This window comes from Dioscorea cayenensis, chromosome 8 (assembly GCF_009730915.1).
Source record: "Dioscorea cayenensis subsp. rotundata cultivar TDr96_F1 chromosome 8, TDr96_F1_v2_PseudoChromosome.rev07_lg8_w22 25.fasta, whole genome shotgun sequence".
Taxonomy (NCBI): domain Eukaryota; kingdom Viridiplantae; phylum Streptophyta; class Magnoliopsida; order Dioscoreales; family Dioscoreaceae; genus Dioscorea; species Dioscorea cayenensis.
Window position 1 is genome coordinate 13,460,954 of NC_052478.1, and position 22,530 is coordinate 13,483,483.

Here is a 22,530-nt window from a genome sequence, read left to right on the forward strand (position 1 = left end):
CTCAATCTCAACACCTCACATTGTGCAAAGTTGCTTAAAGCTATAAGGACTCCAAGTGATAAACCTTATTCCCTAACATAGATCTAACACTTTGGTCTAGGCGAAAGACCCCTAGTGAGAATTAAGCCCCAGATACTAAGGATTACTTCAACGCTTTATTCTGTTGCTTGCACAACTAAGCCCAGTGGAGTTCGTCTCTTAGCACTTCACTCAATTGTGACCGCAAAGAACTCTTGGAACGTGGAGGTAGGATAAATCACACTGGAGGGGAAAGGGGACGTTCCGCTACCTCTCAACTCACCCTCTCAACCCACTCCAACCTAGCAATGTCTAACCCACATGGTGTGCCACTCATCCACAAAGGTTACTAAGATAGATTCTCAACCCTAGTGTTACGCTAAAGAAAAATCAACTCAACGAGCATTCAAGATTGGAACTCAAATAAAACATCATTAAAAAAAGCATAATAAAAGGTCAAAGAAACAATATCATCCTAGGGTTTACAAGCCCAAGGACTCACTAGGGGTCTTATGGAGCAAAATACAATCAATAATGGGATCGAAAGTAAAGATATGTAATCCATGAATAAAACCACCTTGGTATCCGTGTTAATGGTCTTATGGAGTAGCCGCGTCTTCTCCAAAGGTTCCCTCGTTAAGCTTAGGGCACACCTTGCCGAATCGATGCAGATGAAAGCTTCATCAATAACTATCTTCCGAAGGAACGCAGTGTTGAAGGCCATAGAGCCACTCCAAAAACCAAGCAAACGTCTCTCCAAACACTACCTGCGAGGGCCTCCAAAGATAGTGAAGAGATGGGCAAAAGATGGGGAAAAGATTATAAAAACGGGCTAAAGTCGCGACTTAAATAGGTTGGAATCGGGCATCCACACGGGCGTGTGGAATTTCCACGCACCTGTGTGAATCTACAAGTCTTTGAGCACAACTTATGTCTTCACGTTTGTTCACTATAAGAATTCATCAACATGTGCATTCACGATCTACTTTGGTTTCTTTCTTCCACACTTGTCCCCACAACCCCACATGCACAAAAGAACACAAATACACATGTATAAATGATAAAATTTGATAAAAGTAATGCTAATTATAAGAAAATAATACTTCGTATTACTAATAAACAAGCATTTATCACACGGCCATGTGGAACACCACATTGACTGTGCCAATGACTATTCCTCAATTCCATGACTCACAACACCATCTGCATGTATACACAATAGGGTTTAGTAAAGCTTAACAAAACACAATAAAATCAAGTCTATAAAGATACGAAAATGAAATACAACTCGATATAACAGAAAAGCAATAAGATAAACTCTGAAAGATGATCCTTTTTGAGTGATACAAGTCCAAAATAAACTACAGAAATAAAATAACAAAACATAAAGAAAAAGAAATATAAGGATGCCTCAAGCGTTATTGTCCTAGTCTGCTGGCTCTACTGCTGGTGCTGCTGGTGGTGGAGATGGTACTGCTGGTGATACTGGAGGTGTCGGTGGAGCTCGAGGTCTCATAACAAAAGGTGAGGTCACATCTCGCTCTAGAATTTGCCATAGTGTTAAGACACCCCATAACCTCGGTGTGGTTCACAGCTTGTGTCACGTGAACCTCAGCCAGATCTGCTTGCAACACCATTACAATGCTCTCAAGCCTCTCAAAGAGAGATCATGGGTTTGAGATGGAGAAATGATCCTCAGCGGTGATGGCTCCTATGTAGCAGGGGGCGCCTTTGTCTCCATCTGTTTCGGATGTGTCTGAAGAGCAAGCCTAAGACCCCTTAGCTGCATCACCCTCACCATCGGCCATCTCTGGTGGTGGCATAATCATGACATAAACACCATCTTTGTATCTGTGGACCATGCCCATCAATCGCATCGTCTCTAGGCCGAGGCGAGATGGTACAATGATCTTCTCAGCCCTTCTGATAGCGTCCAAGAGACCCATCCCCATGATGAGTCAAGTGATGTAGGGGCTTGAGAAGAGCACTCCAACCCTGGCATACTGTCCCTGATGACACATGTACCCTGCCATGATGTGTCCCAAGTGGAGTGGCTCGCTCTGTACCATCGAATACAGATAAAGCAGCTCCTAACGGCTAAGATATGGTTGAGAAATTCCTTGGGAGGTATTTTCCGCCAAGCAAAGCGGCGAAGTTGAGGCAAGAAATTTCAGTCTTTAAACAAGGGGAGTCCGAAACATTATTTGAAGCCTATGAGAGATTCAAGGATCTCCTTAGAAGGTGCTTCCATCATGGTTTTGCCTCATGGATGCGAGTACAAATCATTTACAACGGGCTGAATTATGCTACTCTCCAACTCATTGACGCCGCCGTGGGTGGTTCCCTTAGCAACAAGTATCCCGATGAGCCCAAGCAATTACTTGAGTCTATGGCAAGCAATGAATCACATTGGGCCTCAAGAGGATCTACACAGAAGACTGTCGGGCTTTACGAAGTTAGTAGAATTTATTTGATGTGTTGACGCGAAAGCTTGATCTTCTTATGGGCAGTAGTTCGAGGTCGGAATCAGTGATGAATTGTAGCACTTGTGGTGGTAGGAATGATGCAGCCCAATGTCCAATTGCTAGTTCGTCCATTGCGTCCATTGAAAATGTTGACTACATTGGAGGGCAACGAAATCAAGGGAACCCGTATAGCTCAACTTACAATCCGGGGTGGAAGAACCACCCTAATTTTGCATGGAATCAAGGCCAACAACAAAGAGGTGCACCACCTCAAGGATCTCAATTTCAAAAACCGGCCTTTGAGAAGAAGTTTTCTACTGAAGAGGTCCTTGCCAAGTTCATGCTCAGTACCAATGACAGGTTCAATAGCCTAACTAGTAGCATGGATGCACAATTTGGCAAGGTGAATGCTCAGCTCACGCAGCACACCAAACAGTTCAGTGAGATAGGTTCTGTTTTGAGAAACCTCCAAGCTTCTATAAAATCTCTTGAGCATCGAGTAGGGGAACTCACGAAGGCACATTCTGAACGTCCTCTAGGTTGCCTTCCAAGAAACACGGAAGACAATCCAAGGGAGCACTTAAAGGCCATTGCTCTTAGAAGCGGGGGCAAGTGGAAACAAGGGTCGAAGTTGGCCCAAGTGTCAAGAAAGTGGGGTAGCCTCCGGGGAAGACCCCAAGCTAGTTGAAGAAAACAGTGAAGACAAAAATCAAGGAAGGAACAATAAGCCCCAACAACAAGGACCAACAAAATAATCCGAGTACAAGCCTCCAATTTATTATCCAACCAGATTGAAGCATGACAAGGAGGATGTTCACTTCAGAAAATTCATCGACATCTTCAAACAACTCATTTGAACATCCCGATAGTTGAAGCATTGACTCAAATGCCGAAATATGCCAAGTTTTTAAAAGAGCTCCTCACAAACAAGAGAAAGTTAGAGGAAGAGGGCATAGTTGCACTTACGGGGGATTGCTCAGCCATTCTAGAAAAGAAGCTCTCACAAAAGTTGAAAGATCCGGGAAGCTTCATTATCCCATGTATGCTTGAAGGTGGAGTCCAAGAAAATGCTCTAGCGGACTCGGGGACTAGCATAAACGTCATGCCCTACACCATGTATTTGAAACTTGGTTTGGATGAGTTAAGGCCCACGAGGATGACCTTACAATTGACGGATCAATCAACAAGGAAACCTTGTGGGATTGTTGAAGATGTGATTGTCCGAGTGGACAAATTTGTTTTTCCTGTGGATTTTGTCATCATGGACATAGATGAGGATGTGGAGATACCACTGATTCTTGGCCGACCATTCCTCAGCACCTCGGGTGCCCTAATTGATTTGAAAGGTGGGAAGTTAACGCTAAGAGTCGGAGAAGAAGAAGTGGTGTACACTTTGCCGGCTGCTATGAAACATTCTTTAGATCATGATGACACACTTTACTTCATTGATGAAACTGATAGGTTGATTTCTGATTGTGTGCAGGAGGTGCTCTCGATGAACCCGTTGGATGAGTATTTGGGAGAGTTGGAGAATGAAGAACAAGAAGAACCTCACTACCATCCTCAAATTCACCACTTGAAGCAACCAAAAGAGAAAGTATCCTGTACCAACGCCAAGGAAAAAGAGAAAAAAGAGTCATTTGTGAAGAAAATGTGGAGGAAGATTCATGGGAGAAAAAAGAAGGGTACCAAGCTTCATCACCCCACATCTCGTGGAGGAAAGGTAAATTTTTCACCCCTCTCTACTCATGAACAATTCGAGGTCTTCTCAATGTTATCACTGAATTTTGGGGGAAGAAACAACACTAAAAGGGAAATCGGGGGTGGCTTCAAACTTTTTGAGCCCCCATGACGTAAGGAATGAGGTACGTCAGGCTTGTGACATTAAACAAGCGCTTCTTGGGAGGCAACCCAAGCATTCGAGGGTGTTTTCTTTCATGTTTCGTATTTAGTTTATAGTTCATTTCACTTTTCGTATTTCTTAGACTTGTGTTGTTTTTGAATAAGTTCGTTCTCACACACTTGGCATATTGTTCTCATTGTCTTAATTGTGCTGTCTTTGTGTAACTTCTTGAGAAACTCATGTTTAGGTGTTAATTCATGTGCTAGATCGTCGTTCTATTCATTTCATTCGTTTTGGAGAAATCTTCGACCTTGCCATAAAATTTTTACATCATCTAAAGCAGGTTTTTGAAGTTTCGGGTCAGTTATAAGGTCCTACGGCCATATTGGGGCTTATGGGGGTCGTCTGAGATGAACACAGAGCAAACCAGAGGCTCTGTGCCATCTCAGACGCATCCCAGACTACACCCATACGGGGCCGTCTGAGACGACCTGACTTCTCGGCAGAGAAAGGCCAAACGGCCCACACTATGGGGGCCGTCTAGGGTGGGCCGACCCCTCTACCCCCCTTCTTATACCTCTCTCTCCTCTCTCTCTCTCTCTTCCACTCTCTCTTTTCTGTCACCTTTCCACCAAGTTTCTCTCTTCATTCTCACTCAATCCTTGGCCAAATCTTCTAATTTTTTCTCCTAAAACTTCTTCCAATCCATTGGAGACTTCGATCTAGTGGTTTTCTCCGAGTTTAAAACTTGTTATCTCAAGATTTCATCAGTATGCTTTTTCAATGCCCTAGTTTTATCTTTTTCATTTCTTGGGCATTCTTGGAGATTTTGGCTAGGATTTCTTTAGCATTTTGCTTGGTTTGGATGTTGTGAATGTCATGGATGAATTTTTCATTCAAATTTATGTAAAAATTTTTCGATTCTATGAATATAGGGGAAACTCTCGCCGCGTGAATAGTGACCATACGGCCCTATACGGCCGTATGACCTCAAAAATTCGATTTTTCATTTGTTTCCTCTATCTTTTGCATTTTATTTTGATTTATCTTGTATCCCTATGAGCTTGACCAAGGTTGTCTTCATTGTAGGGATGCCTCACACAAAAAGACTCGCCTCCAAGCGCCCAAGAACCACCGCACCCTCATCTACACCCGATGAACCCGTCTTCAAGTTAGCCCATCATCGAGAGAGATATGATAGATTGAAGACAAAGCCATTTGGGACATTGTGCTATATTGATTGGTGGCTTGTGGAGAACCTTGGGATAGCAAATCAAGTCAAGGAGTGGTTATCACATAATTGTTGGGTCAAGCTTTTTGCCATAAACGAGCCAACCTTTCGCTAATTAACCTTGGAGGTTTTGAGCACATTCGAGGCACGACAAGACGGACAATCCATGTGGGATAGGAAATTTATCACCATCCGCTTTCAAGCTTTTGGGAAAAAGCGTACTATGCACCACTTGGACTTTTGAGCGGCGCCCTACTGACCTTGGCCACCTTGTCAGTGATGCATTTCTTCACCAAGGCTCGTATACACGATTGGGAGCTATATTTATTAGGCCCAATGTGACTAGATTGATCCGTGGCATGGGTTTATTTGAGCAGACACGAGGTATGACCGTTGTAGGAGGTACAGCACCCCTCGAGCAGGCCCACATATGGGTGATAGGCTTGGTGGTGAGCGTGCGTGCGAGTGGCAGACCCACATGTCACCAGGCCACTGGTGAGTCCAGTCAGTGACAGACAGAGCACACAGAGTCAGAGCCTGAGGGCGTGCCTGTCCCCACCCCTGGCACTACATCATTACCTGACTTCGACATGAGACTGTGGGGGTGATTGAGAGAGAGGTTCAGGCTGTGCGTCAGGAGCAGCATGAGATTCGTGGCCAGCTTCACCAGATAATTGAGGGACAGCGCCGACTCGAGGTACATTTTCACCGTTTCATCACCTCGTACTATGGCTCATCCTCGCACACTATGACCCCTCCTTCTGCCGCCATGCCACCACCACCGGCACCAGATTATGATGAGTAGCAGCTTGTTTGAGCATGGACACCTATCATTTACTTTAGTTTGCTTTGTTTTGTGTTTTGTATTTTGTTGAGTTGGCATGGTTTTTACCCTACCGACTTGTGGTGTCAAACTTTATTTTCTTTTCATTTTTGTGTTTTGTTGACTACTCCCTAGTTTCTCCCTTGTGTTTGTATTGGCAAATTTTTGTGGAATGATGATATCCCCTTTATGTCTCGGAGGGCATTGAGGGAATTTGGTGAGCTTTCCTAGTTTTTAATGGAGGGATGCCTCATACAAAAAGACTAGGGGTAAAACTAGGACTAGCTCAACAAGACTTAGAAGTTCATAAGAAAACATTGTAGGATAGAACTTAGTGTTTTAAGGCCAAGTACTCAAAGTATTGTGTGAAGCATACAAGAGAGTTAGAGTAGTCACATTGGCGATTCCTAGGGCATCGACAGAGTATTGGCAAATTTGGTGTACTCAAAATACTAGGGGTAAAACTAGGACTAGCTCAACAAGACTTAGAAGTTCTTAAGAAAACATTGTAGGATAGAATTTAGTGTTTTAAGGCCAAGTACTCCAAGTATTGTGTGAAGCATACAAGAGAGTTAGAGTAGTCACATTGGCGATTCCTAGGGCATCGACAGAGAATTCAGTGCACATGACAATACTAGGGGTAAAACAGGATTCAATAAAGCATAAAACAAGTAACTCACATCAATCATTAATCAAAACTAAAAGAATCTTACAAGAATGAACAAAGCCATCATAGGTAACACTAGCATGCAACAAATGGTCCTAATACATTAAATACACCCATCCCCACACTTAGTGTTGTACATTGCCCTCAATGTACACTAATCATGAAAAGCATGGTAGAATAAGCAATGAAAATAATAGAGGAGGATGAAAACGAACTTCCCCGGTTCATCTTCTGCTCTCGTGAGGTATGACCCGACAAAAGGTGTGGTGAGCAGTACATGTCGGATCCGACCTCCATTCTAAGCTAGGAAAGTTCACCAAATTCCCTTAATGCCCTGCAAGGCAAAAAAGGGACATCATCACTCCACAAAAACTTACAAAGGAGAGATGGGGAGTAATCATACAAAAACTAAAACAAAATACAAAAATAACACAAAAACTAGAAAATAAACTCGAAACAATAAAATAAAATGTCCATGCTCATCCTTGTCCTTAGATTTAGGTCTCTCATCACAACATGACATCTTGTTCCATGTGGTCACCCGTGTGGTGTAAATATCTCTCCATGGTTGCTTGTCAATTTCTTCATCCACAACATTCCTGCGAAACATGAAAAACCCAATCAAGCATAGAGGAATCCAATATAATTCAAAATGTAGTGCATGGATGAATAAACAATGAAAAATATTATGTATAGTGTCCATACAGCCATATGGGGGGGCCGTATGGGTACAGTTCACTTCGAAAGAACCTCCCCAAAACCATGAAAATCGAAAAAGTTTTGCACAAATTCAAGGGAGACTTCATCCACAACAATCACACCACAAAAACCAAGCCAAATACTTGAAAAATCCCTCAAATAAGCTCCAAGAATGCAATCAAAATGAAGAAGATAACACTAGGGCATTAAATAGCATACCGACAAAATCTTGAGAAAACAAGAATTAAACTTGAGGAAAACTACTTGATCGAAGTCTCTAATGGATGAGGAGAAGATTTAGGAGAAACAAAATTAGAGGATTTCGCCAAGAAATAGGTGAGAAAGAAGAAATAAAGTTGGTGGAAAAAGAGAGAAAAGAAGAGAATGGAAGAAAGAGAAGAGAGGGAAGAGAGAGGAGGGTTAAATGGGCAAGAATTGGGCCATACAGCCCGTATGGGGGCCGTATGGCCTGAGAAGGCTTCTCAGGCATTCTGGATGGCGTTCCAGACGGCCCTGTGTGGGGCCCGTATGGGGGCCGTCTAGGACAGAACCGAGGCTATGTTTGGTGCCCCCAAATGGCACAGACGGCCTCCATAAGGGTTGTGGATGGTCATATGACTAAAATTTGCTCTCTCAACCCAGAAATCCTGCTCCAAATGATGAGATAATGATATGGCAAGCTTTAAAACTTCTCCAAAAATGAATGAAATGAATAAAAACACAATCTAGAGCATGAAATGACACTGAAACATGAGTTTCTCAAGAAGTTGCGTGATTAAACCACAATAAAATTGATGAGAACAATGTGCCAAGTGCGTGAGCTTAAGCATCCTCTCCACTTCTATTCCACCCTCGGTAAAATCTCCTTCATGCAGTCTAGAAAATTGTTTGGGCCTCCAAGGAAATAGCTTCGGTTGGGAAATGCTTAAGAAAGGCATGGGTGGATTCTTGCATGGCGTTAATGACCTACCCAAATTTTGTTCCCCAACCACTGTTGGATGCTCTCAAATTGCCCATAGACATTGTTTGGGCTTCCATGGAAAAATTTTTGGTCGAGAATCATCCAACCCCGGCATAGGTGGGTTTTTAAATGGCTTTGACTTCCTACCCACATCTTCAACTATCCCGGATATTTCTCTTTTGTGCTTGGTGTGTTCATTCACTTCTATGCTAAGGGCGTGCTCAAGGGATATTTATGCCACTTTTTCTACACTTCCAACCTCCAAAACAACAAAGATTTCTTCCACCTCATTTTCATTTTTATTCTCTTCATTTTCATTGTTAGTTGCTTTTGGACTATCTATTTCTTGCTCATGAATTGGTTGTTTCTTCGTCATTACTTCAGCAAGTTCTTCAACCCGTCTCTCTAGCCTACGGAAGGATTCTTGGACATCTCTTAAGATAGTGCTCAATTCATTAAATTGTCCTTCAGGCTGGGTGTCTATATTAACCAAGCAAGTGTTTGTGACCTTGGGATGAGTCCCGAGCATGATGTCCTTAGGTGAAAACTGGGCCTCAGGGCTTCGTATGAATGCGGCAAAAACATCCTCGGTACTAAATTTCTTTCCTTGTAGTTGCTCACACCAAGAACTTGACCGATTGTAAGTCCCTCGCATTTGGCAAGAAAATTATACCTTACACAAAAGAGGATATATAAAGAACAAAGTTAAATAAATTAAAAAAATGCACAAAAATTAATATATACAAGCAAAATAAAAATGGCTAGAGCAATAGATTACAAGCTTTCCTAATATTCCTTGAATTTCCCCGGCAACGGCGCCAAAAACTTGATTAGTTCCCCACAAGTGTACGGGATCGCCAAGTAATACCCTGTGAGTGACACAGGGGTCGTATTCCACGGGGCCAAGGAAGTATTATTACTCACTCCTCATCTATTATCTAGCCTACAATTCTTAGTAAGAAGAACAAATGAAATAAAATAAACTAAGATAAGCAAATCCTATGGCGGGGCGGGTTACTAGCACACGGATGTAAACAATCAAGCGAGTATCAAGCATGAGAAGGGAGTATTTGGACAAGGAATCCACCTAGGGTTGTTGTTAAGGCCCAAACTATGATGGTTTAAAGATGCATTGATGATAGTTGAGACTTAGAGACCTCGTGACTAGATTAGCCCCAATTTCTCGGCGACTAACCCCTGATCCCATATGAATGTCAATTGGAATCTCTTCCAGATCAACACACCTATGATCGCATTAAGTTCTAGGAGTTCTCTAATAGGAGTGAACCTACTCTTCTTCGGCTTAAACCTAGTAATGGAGGGCTATCAACACCCGATTTCTCGGCGTGTAGGCACAAGTATCCCCTTTCAATCTTTCCTAGATCTAGTATGCGTGAGTAGGTTACATCTACGCATACAACTCATAATAGAATCATGGATTTCTCCATTCATGTAATTCTAAGCATCAAGGCATGAAAGATTGAATCTCAAACAACCATCAAATTAAATGACGAATAACATCCCAAGTTCTTACACAAGATGAACGCTAGGATTCATCCAAATCCAAACACAACAATAAGTTTGTCGATGATGGCTTAGATCTTCACTCCAACACCTTCTCCTTTGCTCCTCTCCCTCTTGGTGATGATGTATGCTCATTTCCCCCAAGAATCTCCCCCGAAAGATGGCCGAAAAGCCCCAAAGAAGTGTGGTGGCAGCGGCCCAAATGGCCAAGGAAAAAGTCCCTTGTTCTGCCCTAAAAGTCAGTATTTATACCCCCATGACATACTACCCGTATAGGGGTCGTATGGGGGTCGTCTAGCACTCAAAAACTCTAGATTCGCGTTTCATACGGGGGTGTATACGGCCTCCATATGGCCCTGTATACTGGGTAGTATGGAAATCTGGGCAAACAACTCCAAATCATTCCGCTGCTGCAATGCATACGGCCTCCATACTGGGTAGTATGGGGGTGGTATAAAATTCTTGTTTTCTTCTCTTTTCGCCTAAATGATATTTTTCTTGTTTTCCATGGCTTCCTTATGACCTACAAAGCAAATAATAGACAATTAAGCGCAAAACGGGCATCAAACATCACAAAATACATGCGAAGTGAATACGACATATATACGAAAACAACTACATTTAGACACTTATCACTCAACGATCCCCCTCGGATGTCTAACTGATCGGTCAGCTAGTTGAAGTGTCATCCAAGTGGGCCTAGGTTCTCCCAAACATAACTTCTGAAAGAATGTATAAGGCATGACGTTGATGCTAGGCCCTAAATCTGCTAATGCCTTGTCTTCATTCAAATTTAAATGTTGCATGGAATGATGAAACTACTGGTGTCTTTCTTCTTGTTTGGCATATTCTTTTGCAACACCACTGAACATGAAGCGTCTAAGATCATAAATGCACTCTCCTCCAACTTCCTCTTGTTGGTCAAAAGGTCTTTAAGAAACTTTTTATAGCTAGGCATTTTAGATAATGCCTCCACAAATGGGATGTTGAATAGACCCAAAAATTTCTTCTATTGTTCACCATTTTAGTCATTCTTCAGTCTTGAGGGGTACAGAATTCTTGGCTTATAAGCAGATGTGAACTTGTCCGCAAGCTCACAGAGTCGTCAAGTAATACCTCCCATGCAAACACGAGAGGGTCGCATTCCCTGGGCCCAAGGATCTACCCTTACTTTCTGTTCTCGTATTGTCTAGCAAACAGATTCGAAAGGGTGCTCTAAACTATTAATTAAAGTGAAGGAACTAAAAGTGGAGTCTAAAACAAGGCAAGGGTGTAAAATCAGGGGAATCAAATGGTCACGGATGCGGATTCCCTAGGGGATACTAAAGTTCAAAGGAGATTAAGAATGTCATGCAATTGAAGGTTTGGACCACGAGACTTCCTAAAATAGATCAACCCGATGGTCACAGCAATTGAAACCTAACCTGGTACAAGTATTGACACGGAATTTCTTCTAATCAAATCCTCATACGATTGAATTAACAACAGGGAAATCTCTAATTAGGGCCAGAACACAACTTGGTCTGACCCTAATGCTGGAGAGGTACAAAATACCTGATGGTCACGGTGTATTTGTACATAATTCTCTTCCAAACTTGGTGTGTCTAGTACAAGGGCGATGGTCACACTACCAAGTACAACCTAGAAGTTGGTCTACAGAGTTCCGATGTAAACAACACATCAAATGCACCAAGAATGAATCAACAAACTCAACAATTGCACTAAACATAATTAAATCATCCAAATACAGAAGTTCATCCCAAGGTTGACCGACATCCAGTGACCTTGGGGTCTACTTGTAAATACAAACAAACACAAACAATAAGCTCATGAAAACAACTACAAATGGCATAAGGAAACTCTCTCAAACAATGGAAGTGAGAAGACAAGCCGAATGGGGTGGAAAGCTTCGACGGACGCCGCGTTCGGGGGCGGCTTCCCTCGTCGTCTATGAGCTCCCAAAGAAGAGATCGATGAAGATATAGCCAAAACCAAACTTCTCCCTTTGATTCTCCCTCTCCAAAACGTGTGATCTTGCCTCCTTAAAGCTCGTGGAAGTCGGCTCCAAGAACTCCCGAAGTTTTCTTCTCCAAAAAGTGTCTCAAAAATAAGTCTCCTTTTGGCCCTAGAAAATCAGCCCTTATTGTATACCGTCAGGTCCATAGGGGCTCCATGCGTGTGCATGGACGCCCATGAAGCTTACTGTCGTTTTGCCCATAAAAAGTGTTAGTGTTACAGTAATCCAGCTACAGTGTTTTGCTGCATTGTTTCTGCTACAGTAACTATTCCAACAAACCTCATGGGTACTCATGCCGGCGCATTGACCCCGTCAAGTTTAGAGCCGATTGACCGCAGCGTCAAACAGAGACTCAGCTACAATGCCGAAACCCTAAAAACACGTTTTTGGTGTCGAATTCCTCTTGATTGCGTTCTCGAGCTTCGCTCGGGTCTTTTAAGACCTGCAACACCAAAATAACCAATTTGGATTTAAATGGGCATCAATTCATTAAAATATACACAAATAATAGAAGATTAATACGTATAAAATATGTACATTTAGGCGTTTATCATACATTCCCGCACCTGTCCGTTTGCTTTTCCTCAAGCTAACACACATGAAAAACATGGGCAAGAAGATAAACGGCTAAATGTACGACCTCAAGCTCAAACAGTGAAGAACCCGACAGGCACAGATGAAATAAAATCCAGGTTATGAGTTGTACAATAACCAACTTAGTGGAGATATTCATGATTCCTCTAGAGTGTTTTCCTCGTGAGTGTGTGAATATTTCTTCCCTCGCTCCTACTATTCATGCCACATTCAATGGCTACCTGTGTTAGAAATGTTAAAGGCATCCTAAATAGCAAGTTAGGAGATCTTCGGTCCATAGTCAACACGTTAGTTTCTAAGTTAATGCATGATAGAGTCCAGGAGAACACACACACCTTTTTTTTTTAGTCCGTCTAACGTAGACTGCACAAAATATCTTATAATCTTTCAAAAGGATGCACATGCTGATTATGCATAAGAAGCACCCAACCTTTTTTATTACAGTCTACATAGATGCATGCATGCTAAATTAGCAGAGGAATACTAACATAGACTTATTTTTTTCATTCATTTTTTTTAACTAAGATGACAAATATATACATGTCTCCTTACCTCCTTCATGCAACATTTCAATTAGGGCTAAAGAAAAATGAACAAAAGAACCAAAAGCTCTTAAAAGACCATTGAGGGATGAGTTTAACAATCTAACACTGAAATCAAAGAAGTCAGTTAGCGGGGGAGAACCAGGTAGAAGTTATGTGACAAAGTTGTGAAGAAAGTACTAGAGAGAAAACATGACTTCCTAATAGCACAAATAACACTACAGCTCATTACGATTCATTCAAGCCAGGCGGTTCTTAATAATAAATCATAGCTATCACCGGTGAATTAAGCATGCAAATACTATAGCCCTTGACCTAGAGTCGTACATTGCCCTTAATGTACACTAATCAGTAGAATATGGTGTAGAATTCATAATAATTAAATGAAGTATGAAAGGGAAGGGTAAAGAGACTGCCCCATTTGGTTGATGAAGAGTTGCAATTCAAGTGCAGTTAGAGGGCTTCATGCCCAGCGAAGGGTAAAGGGAGTGGGACTCAGCTCTTGAAGTTCCTATTAAAATAGGCAAGGGATCACAACTCTCAAATAAATTAAGAGGAAGAAAACAAGCATAAAAATAAAAGGAGTACAAGTTTAGCAGGGAATGAACCCTTGCTAACTAAAGAGATCAAACTAGCAATTCACAAAACAAGACGAAATATAAAAACATAAACTCAAATTCATGAAAGTCTTGCTCCTAGGCTGGGTGATATCCATCAGTAGGCATGGTAGGTGCTAGGGATGTGGTAGCACCTGAGGTGGTGCCGGTGGAAGAGGAAGACCCACGAACCAAAGAAAGAACCTCGCGTATATCCCTTGCCAATTTTCTAAGTGTCTCAATAGTCTCCTGATGTCCTTGACAAAGGGAACGAATCTCGCTCTGAATCTCCTGTAGGTGAAGCTAAACTAGAGGTGGTGTGTCATCTGACTCAGAATTGGATTGTGGTGGAGAATCAGTGATGCGCTCACCCGTGAATGAGTACCGAATAACGGCATATGTGTTACCACATTTCTCCACCATCCCCATAGAAAACATAGTAGCCATCCCCAAGGGTGAAAATTCACCAACAATGTGCATGTCCTGGGTGTGCTCGATCAAACCCATACTCTGAATTATACGTGTGACATACGGCCCAGCAAAAATAGATCTGAGGCGTGTGTAGGTACCCTGATGAACAAACAACTCGGTGAAGAGGTGTCCAAGGTGGATCGGGTAACGCTCAATGTTACTGTATAACATGAGTAGGTCGGAGAGTGTGATTACCCCAGTGCTATCACCCCGGCGACCAATCTACTCAAGAGTGCATGAACATATCAATGTGCGGGATTGTGAAGTCAATATGCTTTCCTTGACTCATTTGTATGCCGGCCAGAGATAATGTTCCAGTACCATGTGTGTGTCATGGTGGTCAGGAAATCTGTAGGAAGACTGTGAAATGCGGGTGTGCTCACGAATCCCTCTTCATAAAACCCCAAGTAACATCCCAATTGTGTGTCACTAATGGTGCGCATTACTCCAAAGACTTGGAAAGTTATCCCGGATGGTCTTGCTAATTCGATTATGCTTGGGACCTCCAAGGTGAGCCACGGTAAGCCGGATCATTAATTGAGAATATCTTGTCCTAACCATCGTGATTGATCAATTCCGACACGGTCTCAGCCAACCCTAGCACTTCGAAGTCATTTCTTTAAATCATTCGGATAATACCAAAAGGTTTGGGCTTCAAGAGATTGTAGCGTGTCTTGTGTTGTGTACGGTGAAGGAGGGTTCTCCTATAGGCGTCGCGCCGCGTTGCGTCTTGGTCGCTTCGATGAAACTCGCTTGACCGGCATTCCTATACCACCAAAAACACAAGATCAAACCAAAATTATCATGAAGGCAAACCACATGAGACATTAATGACATCATAAAACTAAGAGAAAATTGGATGTACAAAATTTTCGATGTGGAGAATTAAAAATTCAGCATTTGCTAAAGTAACACGTGGAAAAATTTTGCAATAGTTTCTCCCAAACATGGAGCTCCTCAAAATTTACAAATGAAGGAAAAACTGCAAAAATTCAGCACACACCACATCACAACATCCATATATGCCATTCACACTTGAAGAGCAAGGGAAAAGCACAACAAAACCCAAGTTTTTAGCCAACCCTTGAATTAGGGCTTGAAGGCTTGGAGTGAAGAGATCCGGTGAAAAAGATGGTAAAACTCCGAATAAATCCCAAGATTAAGTTTGCAAGATGGAGGAAAGGAGATTAGAGAAGAAAAAACCAAGAAAAATGGTAAAGAAATGTGGGAGAATGAAAGGGAAATGAGAGAGAACAAGGTGGAGAAGATAAGGAATAGTGAGGAGAGAGAGGGGAAGAAAGCCCCTTACGTGGGCCGCCCTGCCCATGCGGGTGCCATGCGGGTGCATGGTGCCCGCATGGCCTGGGCGTTGGCTTGAAAAACCCAGCCAGAAACCCTCACGGAAGCCATGAGGGCGCATGCCGCCTGTGAACTTTTCTGGTTGTGCCCGTCTCGTGTGGCAAGGAGCCTGACGGGCGCCCGTGAGACCAACAACTCGCTGGGCTGTGGTCCCCATGGGGACTCTTGCGGGCATATGGGCGCCTGTAAGGCCCTGGAACATGGCCCCAAGTTTCTATATGGGCCGTATACAGCCTATATGGACCTGGAAAAGTGAAATTTTGGCATGGTTCCTCTTGCAAAGTCAGCAAAATACGAATTACAACCTCTTTAACACCTAAATAGCAATGAAACTCAACTAAACAATACTAAATTCAAGACCAAAAACAAGGGAGCAAGCATTAACATGAATTCAACACAATAGCAAAAATACGAAAAACTCACAAGCACAAACATTCAACCACAACAAAAGAAACTAAACAACTAGAAGAAATAAGAAAATTTAAAGACAACGAATTGAAGACTTGGGTTGCCTCCCAAGAAGTGCTTGTTTAGCATTATTAGTATGACGTACCTTCGGTCTTACCACATGGTGGATCAATTGGTGGGTATTTACCTCCGAATCCAAGAGAAGTGTTCCAAGATAGGTATGGCTTCAATCGATGACCGTTAACCTTTAACGTGCCTTTCTCCGGATGAGTTATCTCGATGGTGCCATGGGGAAAGACTTGTGAAACTGTGAACCCATGCCACCTTGATTTTAAATTCCCCAGGAAAAGTCATAACCTCGAATGAAAGAGGAGAACCTGGTCCCCTTCCTTGAAGTAGTTACCTCGTTTAATGTGTTGCTCATGATACTCCTTAATCCTTTTCTTGTAGAGCAAAGAATTATCATATGCCATAGCATACCATTTATCCAACTCACTTAATTGGAACTTCCTATTATAGCCGATTAGATGAGGATCAAAATTGAATTGTTTAATGGCCCAGTACACTTTATATTCCAGTTCAACAGGTAAATGGCAAGCTTTCCCGTATATAGCCTATAATGGGTTGCTTCAAGAGGTGTTTTATAAGCTGTCTGGTATGCCCAAAGTGCATCATCTAGGTGATCTGCCCAATCCTTTCTGTGCTGACTCACGGATTTCGCCAAGATCCTTTCAACTTTAGGTGAGACACTTCAAGTTGGCCTCTTGTTTGAGGATGATATGGGGTGGCAACCCTATGAGAGATTCCATATTGCTTTAGGGTGTTTGCAAACTGTGAGTTACAAAAGAGAGTCCCTCTATCACTAATGATCGTTTTTGGTGTACCAAACCTGGAGAACAACTTTTTCAAAAATTTTACTACCACTCATGCATCACTTATGGGGGATGCCTGTGCTTCCACCCATTTTGAAACATAATCCACAACTACCAAAATGAACTGATTACCGCGAGATCTAGGTTTGTGGCATCTCATCTCTCCGTGAAATGTTACTAGCCCTTTGACACTTATCGTAATGTTGAACAAATTTCTGTGCACCTTGAAACATGGAGGGCCAATAGAATCCTCCATCCAGAATTTTCCTAGTTATCTGATTGGCACTGTAATAGTTCCCCAGTGGGACCAGCATGACAATGCTCCAAAATAGAATACCCTTCTGAAAGAGATACGCACCTCCTCACCACCTGATTAGCGCAAGTTCTGAACAAATAGGGATCCTCCTAGAAGTAATATTTCAAATCAGAGTAGAACTTCTTCCTTTGTTGATAAGTTAACCTGTCAAGACGTGTCCCTGCAACAAGATAGTTTGCAAAATCAGCAAACCATGGTGTTTCTTCTTCTCTCAACACCCGAATGCTATACAACTGTTCATCAGGAAGACATCATTTATTTCCTTCCTCTCTTCGGTGTTCTCTAATGGGTTCATAAGGCGTAATAGGTGGTCTGTGGCTAGGTTCTCGGTCCCTCATTTGTGTTTTATTTCCAAGTCAAACTCCTGAAGCAAAAGTACCCACAGGATCCAACGAGGTTTTGCATCTTGTTTGCTCAAAAGATATTTGAGAGCGGAATGGTTGGTAAACACGATCACCTTCGACAACAAGAGATATGAATGGGACTTGTCAAATGCAAAAACTACAGCAAGCACTTCTTTCTCGGTGGTGGTATAGTTTCTCGGGCTCCATTTAGTGTCTTGCTTGCATGGTATATAGGGTGAAAATGACCCCCTAGATGTTGCCCAAGAACTGCCCCCACTGCGAAGTCACTAGCATCAGACATGAGTTCAAAAGGTAAATTCGAATTGGGGGACATGATAATCGGAGCTTCAATGAGCTTTTTCTTGAGGATAAGGAAAGCAATCATACACTCATCACTAAACTCAAATGGTGTGTCCTTCTTAAGAAGTTTTGTCAGCGGTTGGGCGATTAACAAAAAATCCTTGACAAATCTTTCTGTAGAAACCTGCATGCCCCAAAAAACTCCTAATGGCCTTCACTGATGTTGGGGGAGGCAGCTGTTTGATAGTGGAAACCTTGGCTTTATCCATCTCTATTCCTTGTTGTGATATCTTATGGCCAAGCACGATGCCTTCCCTGACCATAAAATGGTACTTTTCCCAGCTAAGAACCAAGTTGGTTTCCTCACATCTGGCTAAGACCCATTCTAGATTTCTGAGATAGAGTTCAAAAGAGTCACCAAAAACTGAGAAATTACCCATGAAGACCTCCATGATATCTTCCACTAGATCTTTGAATATGGCCATCATACATCGCTGGAAGGTAGTTGGTGCATTACATAATCCGAAGGGCATATGGTGGTAAGCAAAAGTGCCATAAGGACATGTGAAAGTTGTCTTCTCCTGGTCTTCTGGGCAATGGGGATTTGAAGGTATCCCGAGAGACCATCCAAGAAGCAGTATTATGAGTGCCCTGCCAGTCGCTCAAGCATTTGGTCAATGAAAGTTAAGGGGAAATGATCTTTCCTGGTGGCATCATTGAGTTTCCGTAGTTATACACACCTGCCAACCGGTGACTATTCTGGGGGGGACTAATTCATTCTTTTCATTAGTGACCACCATCATTCCCCCATTTTTGGGCACTACCTGCAATGGGCTCACCCACTCACTATCAGAGATAGGGTAGATGATGCCTGCATTAAGGAGTTTAATCACTTCACTGTGCATTGCTTCCTTCATATTAGGGTTGAGCCATCTCTGGGGTATTGCTGTTGGCCTATGATTATCTTCCATGAGAATCTTGTGTGTACAGAAGGAAGGGCTAATCCCTTTAGTGCCTGAAATCTTCCATGCAATTGCTTTTTTTATACTTCTTCAACACACTCAGAAGGTCAGTTTTTTGCTTAAGTGTTAGGTCTGAGGGAATGATGACTGGAAGTTTGGACCCCTCTGCCAGAAATGCATACTCCAGGTGTTCGGGCAGTGGCTTCAATTCTAGTTCCGGTGGTTCCTCAATTGATGATTTTAGTCTCCCATACTTCCCGAGATCAATATCCTCGAACCCTCTACTATCTTATTCCATGGAGCTACTACTCTCCATACATTCTTCTACAACGTGAATATCATATCTGGATGACCCTGAGTCACTTCCTTCTGTGGGATCTATTTCCTCTTCATTTTTATGAACTAGTCTGATAGAGTCATCAGACTTACTCCTCTCTTCCTCAGGAGTGGGGATGGAGTAGTGGATAGGTGGAATAAGCTCAACCATAGCCACCACACTATTGGACATCATAAAATGTGTGTCTTGCTCTCCCAATGATACAATTTGGGTCACATTGTAATGCTCAAACCACCTCCAACCAACAAGAATGTGTGCACTCATCATACTCGCTAACTCAAGTACTGCTAGAGATTCAATTAGAGAGTTCGAATATGGGATCTACAGATAGGAAGCATCACCCCAACTGTTAGCTGCAGCCATAATCAAAGCAAAGAATGAATCACAAGGAAATATTAAACCAAGAGAAAATATTTACAGCAAAAAATATTGGCAAATAAATGGAAATATATGTACACAAAATAAAAGGAATCAAATGTACAAAATAAAAGAGATAATGGCTAAATCAATAAGCTCTAAGTTTTCCGAGTTTTCCTTGTGGGTCCCCGGCAACGGCGCCAAAAACTTGATGTGAAATCGTCCTCAAGCGCACGGAGTCATCAGGTAATACCTTTCGTACAAGCACGAGAGGGTCATATTCCCTGCGCCCAAGGATCTACCCTTACTTCCTCTTCGCGTATTGTCTAGTGAACAGGTTCAGAAGGGTGATCTAAACTATTAATTAAAATGAAGGAACTAAAAGTGGAGTCTAAAATAAGGCAAGGATGTAGAATCACTAATTAGGGGTTATCACTTGGACCAAGAGACTTCCTAAAATAGATCAACCCGATGGTCATGGTAATGGACCCCCAATCCGATCAAATCCTCATACGATTGCATTAACAATTAAGAAATCTCTAATTAGGGCCGGAACACAACTTGGTCAAACCCTAATGCTGGAGGGGTACAAAATACCCGATGGTCACGGCATATTTGTACATAATTCCCTTCCAAACTTGGTGTGTCTAGTGCAAGGCTGATGGTCACGCTACCAAGTACAACCTAGAAGTTGGTCTACAGAGTTCTCATGTAAACAACACATCAAATGCACCAAAAATGAATCAACAAACACAAAAATTGCAATGAACATAATTAAATCATCCAAATACACAAGTTCACCCCAAGGTTCACCGGCATTCGGTGACCTTGGGGTTTACTCGTCCATATAAACAAACACAAACAATAAGCTCAGGAAAATAAATACAAATGGCATAAGAAAACTCTCTCAAATAATGGAAGTGAGAAGACAAGCCGAATGGGGTGGAAAGCTTCCAAAGAAGAGATCGATGAAGCTCTAGCCAAAACCAAACTTCTCCCTTTGATTTTCTACAAAATGTCTGATCTTGCCTCCTTAAAGCTTGTAGAAGTTGTCTCCAAGACCTCCCGAAGTTTTCTTCTCCAAAAAGAGTCTCAAAAACAAGTCTCCTTTTTGCCCTAGAAAATCAGCACTTATTATATCCCGTCAGGCCCATACAAGCTTCATGCGGGCGCATGGATGCCCGTGAAGCTTATTGTCTTTTTGACCAAAAAAAGTGTCGGTGTTACAGTAATCCAGCTACAACGTTTCGCTACAGTGATTTTGCTGCACTGTTTCTTCTACAGTACTGAAGGTTGTGAATTTCAAGCACACCCCATGGGACTCATGCGAGCGCATTGAGCCCGTGAAGTTTACAGGCAATTGCCTGTAGCGTCAAACAAGGACGCAACTACAGTAGCCTACTACAGTACCAAAACCTTAAAAACGCGTTTTTGGTGTTGAATTCCTCTTAATTGCGTGTTTGAGCTTCGCTCGGCTCTTTTAAGACCTGCAATACCAAAATAACCAATTTAGACTTAAACGGGTAGCAATTCATTAAAATATACAGAAATAATGTAAGATTAATACGTATAAAATATGTACATTTAGGCTTTTATCATAAGTTAGGAGCGCCACCTCGTGCTCTTTAGTTCTCTCCTCAGCCTCTATTTCCTTGGGTGACTCAACCGTTGTTGTCTCAGTAGGGGGCCTACTCTCAGCTTCACGACCACTTCTCTAAGTGATATCCTTCACATGCTCTATTGGATTTGCTTCTTTGTTGCTAGGCAAACTCCATTGAGGTCTTTCCGAAAGTGACTTCGCAATTTAACTGAATTGATTTTCCAAATTATGCAAGGATGTGGTGTGGTTACGAAGTGTGGCTTCAACTAATTGAAATCAGGGATTCGATGATTGAATGAACTTGGTCAAAGCCTTCTCTAAATCAGTCATACGGTTCTCCAACCTTGAAACTCTATTCTCCATATTCAGGGTTTGTTGTTGCTGGAAGCCTGGAGGTGCCATAGTCTTTTATTGCTTTTGATTAATCCAAGAAAGGTTTGGGTGGCTCTTTCACCCCGGATTGTAGGTATTCCTATATGGATTTCCTTAGCCCCTCATTGCATTTCCTACAAAATCCACCTGTTCCACTGAAGTTGTACCACCAATAGATGAAGCATGTCCTTCCCCACAGCCAGTACAACTCATCACTATTGCCAATCTTGGAGAAGTTAGAGTGTCTAACTTCTTACTTAAGGAGTCAACCTGGGATCCCAAAGATATGACTGCATCGATCTCATGAAGTTCGGTTACCTTCTTCTTGTCCCGTGTATTCCACTGATAATTGTTCATAGCCATCTCTTCAATGAGCTGTCCGCCTTCTTCGGGTGTTTTACTTCCTAAGGTACCTCCTGCTGTAGCATCAAGTAATTGTTTCGTGCTTGGGTTCACACCATTGTAGAAAATGTGGATAATCATCCACTCGGGTAACCCATGTTGAGGACATTTTCACAGGAGATCCTTGAACCTATCCCATGTCTCAAAAAGAGGCTCCAATTCCGTTTGCACAAAAGAGGATATTTTATTCTTGAGCTTTGTAGATTTTCTAGGAGGGAAATATCGAGCTAGAAAAGTTTCTACCATCTAATCTGAATTATTGATCGATGCTCTAGGCAATAAATGCAACCACTGCTTTGCTCTCCCCATCAAAGACCATTACCTAAACTTGATGGCATCATCCGTGACTCCGTTAATTTTGAGCATGTCGCACACTTCTCAGAAATTCTCAATGTGGTTGTTCGGATCCTCATCAGCCAAACCATTAAAGTGTGCTAACTGTTGTAACAT

General features: G+C 42.3%; 2 non-coding genes across 2 annotated transcripts; one reads left to right on the forward strand and one right to left on the reverse strand.

The window, feature by feature from the left end:
- Nucleotides 1-2,170: 2,170 nt before the first annotated feature.
- LOC120268131 lies at nt 2,171-2,277 on the reverse strand. Its single transcript, XR_005538800.1, has one exon. It is a non-coding gene; the product is annotated as a small nucleolar RNA R71 (small nucleolar RNA).
- Nucleotides 2,278-22,171: 19,894 nt separating this feature from the next.
- On the forward strand, nt 22,172-22,278 carry LOC120268046. The gene has a single exon (XR_005538716.1). It is a non-coding gene; the product is annotated as a small nucleolar RNA R71 (small nucleolar RNA).
- Nucleotides 22,279-22,530: the final 252 nt, after the last annotated feature.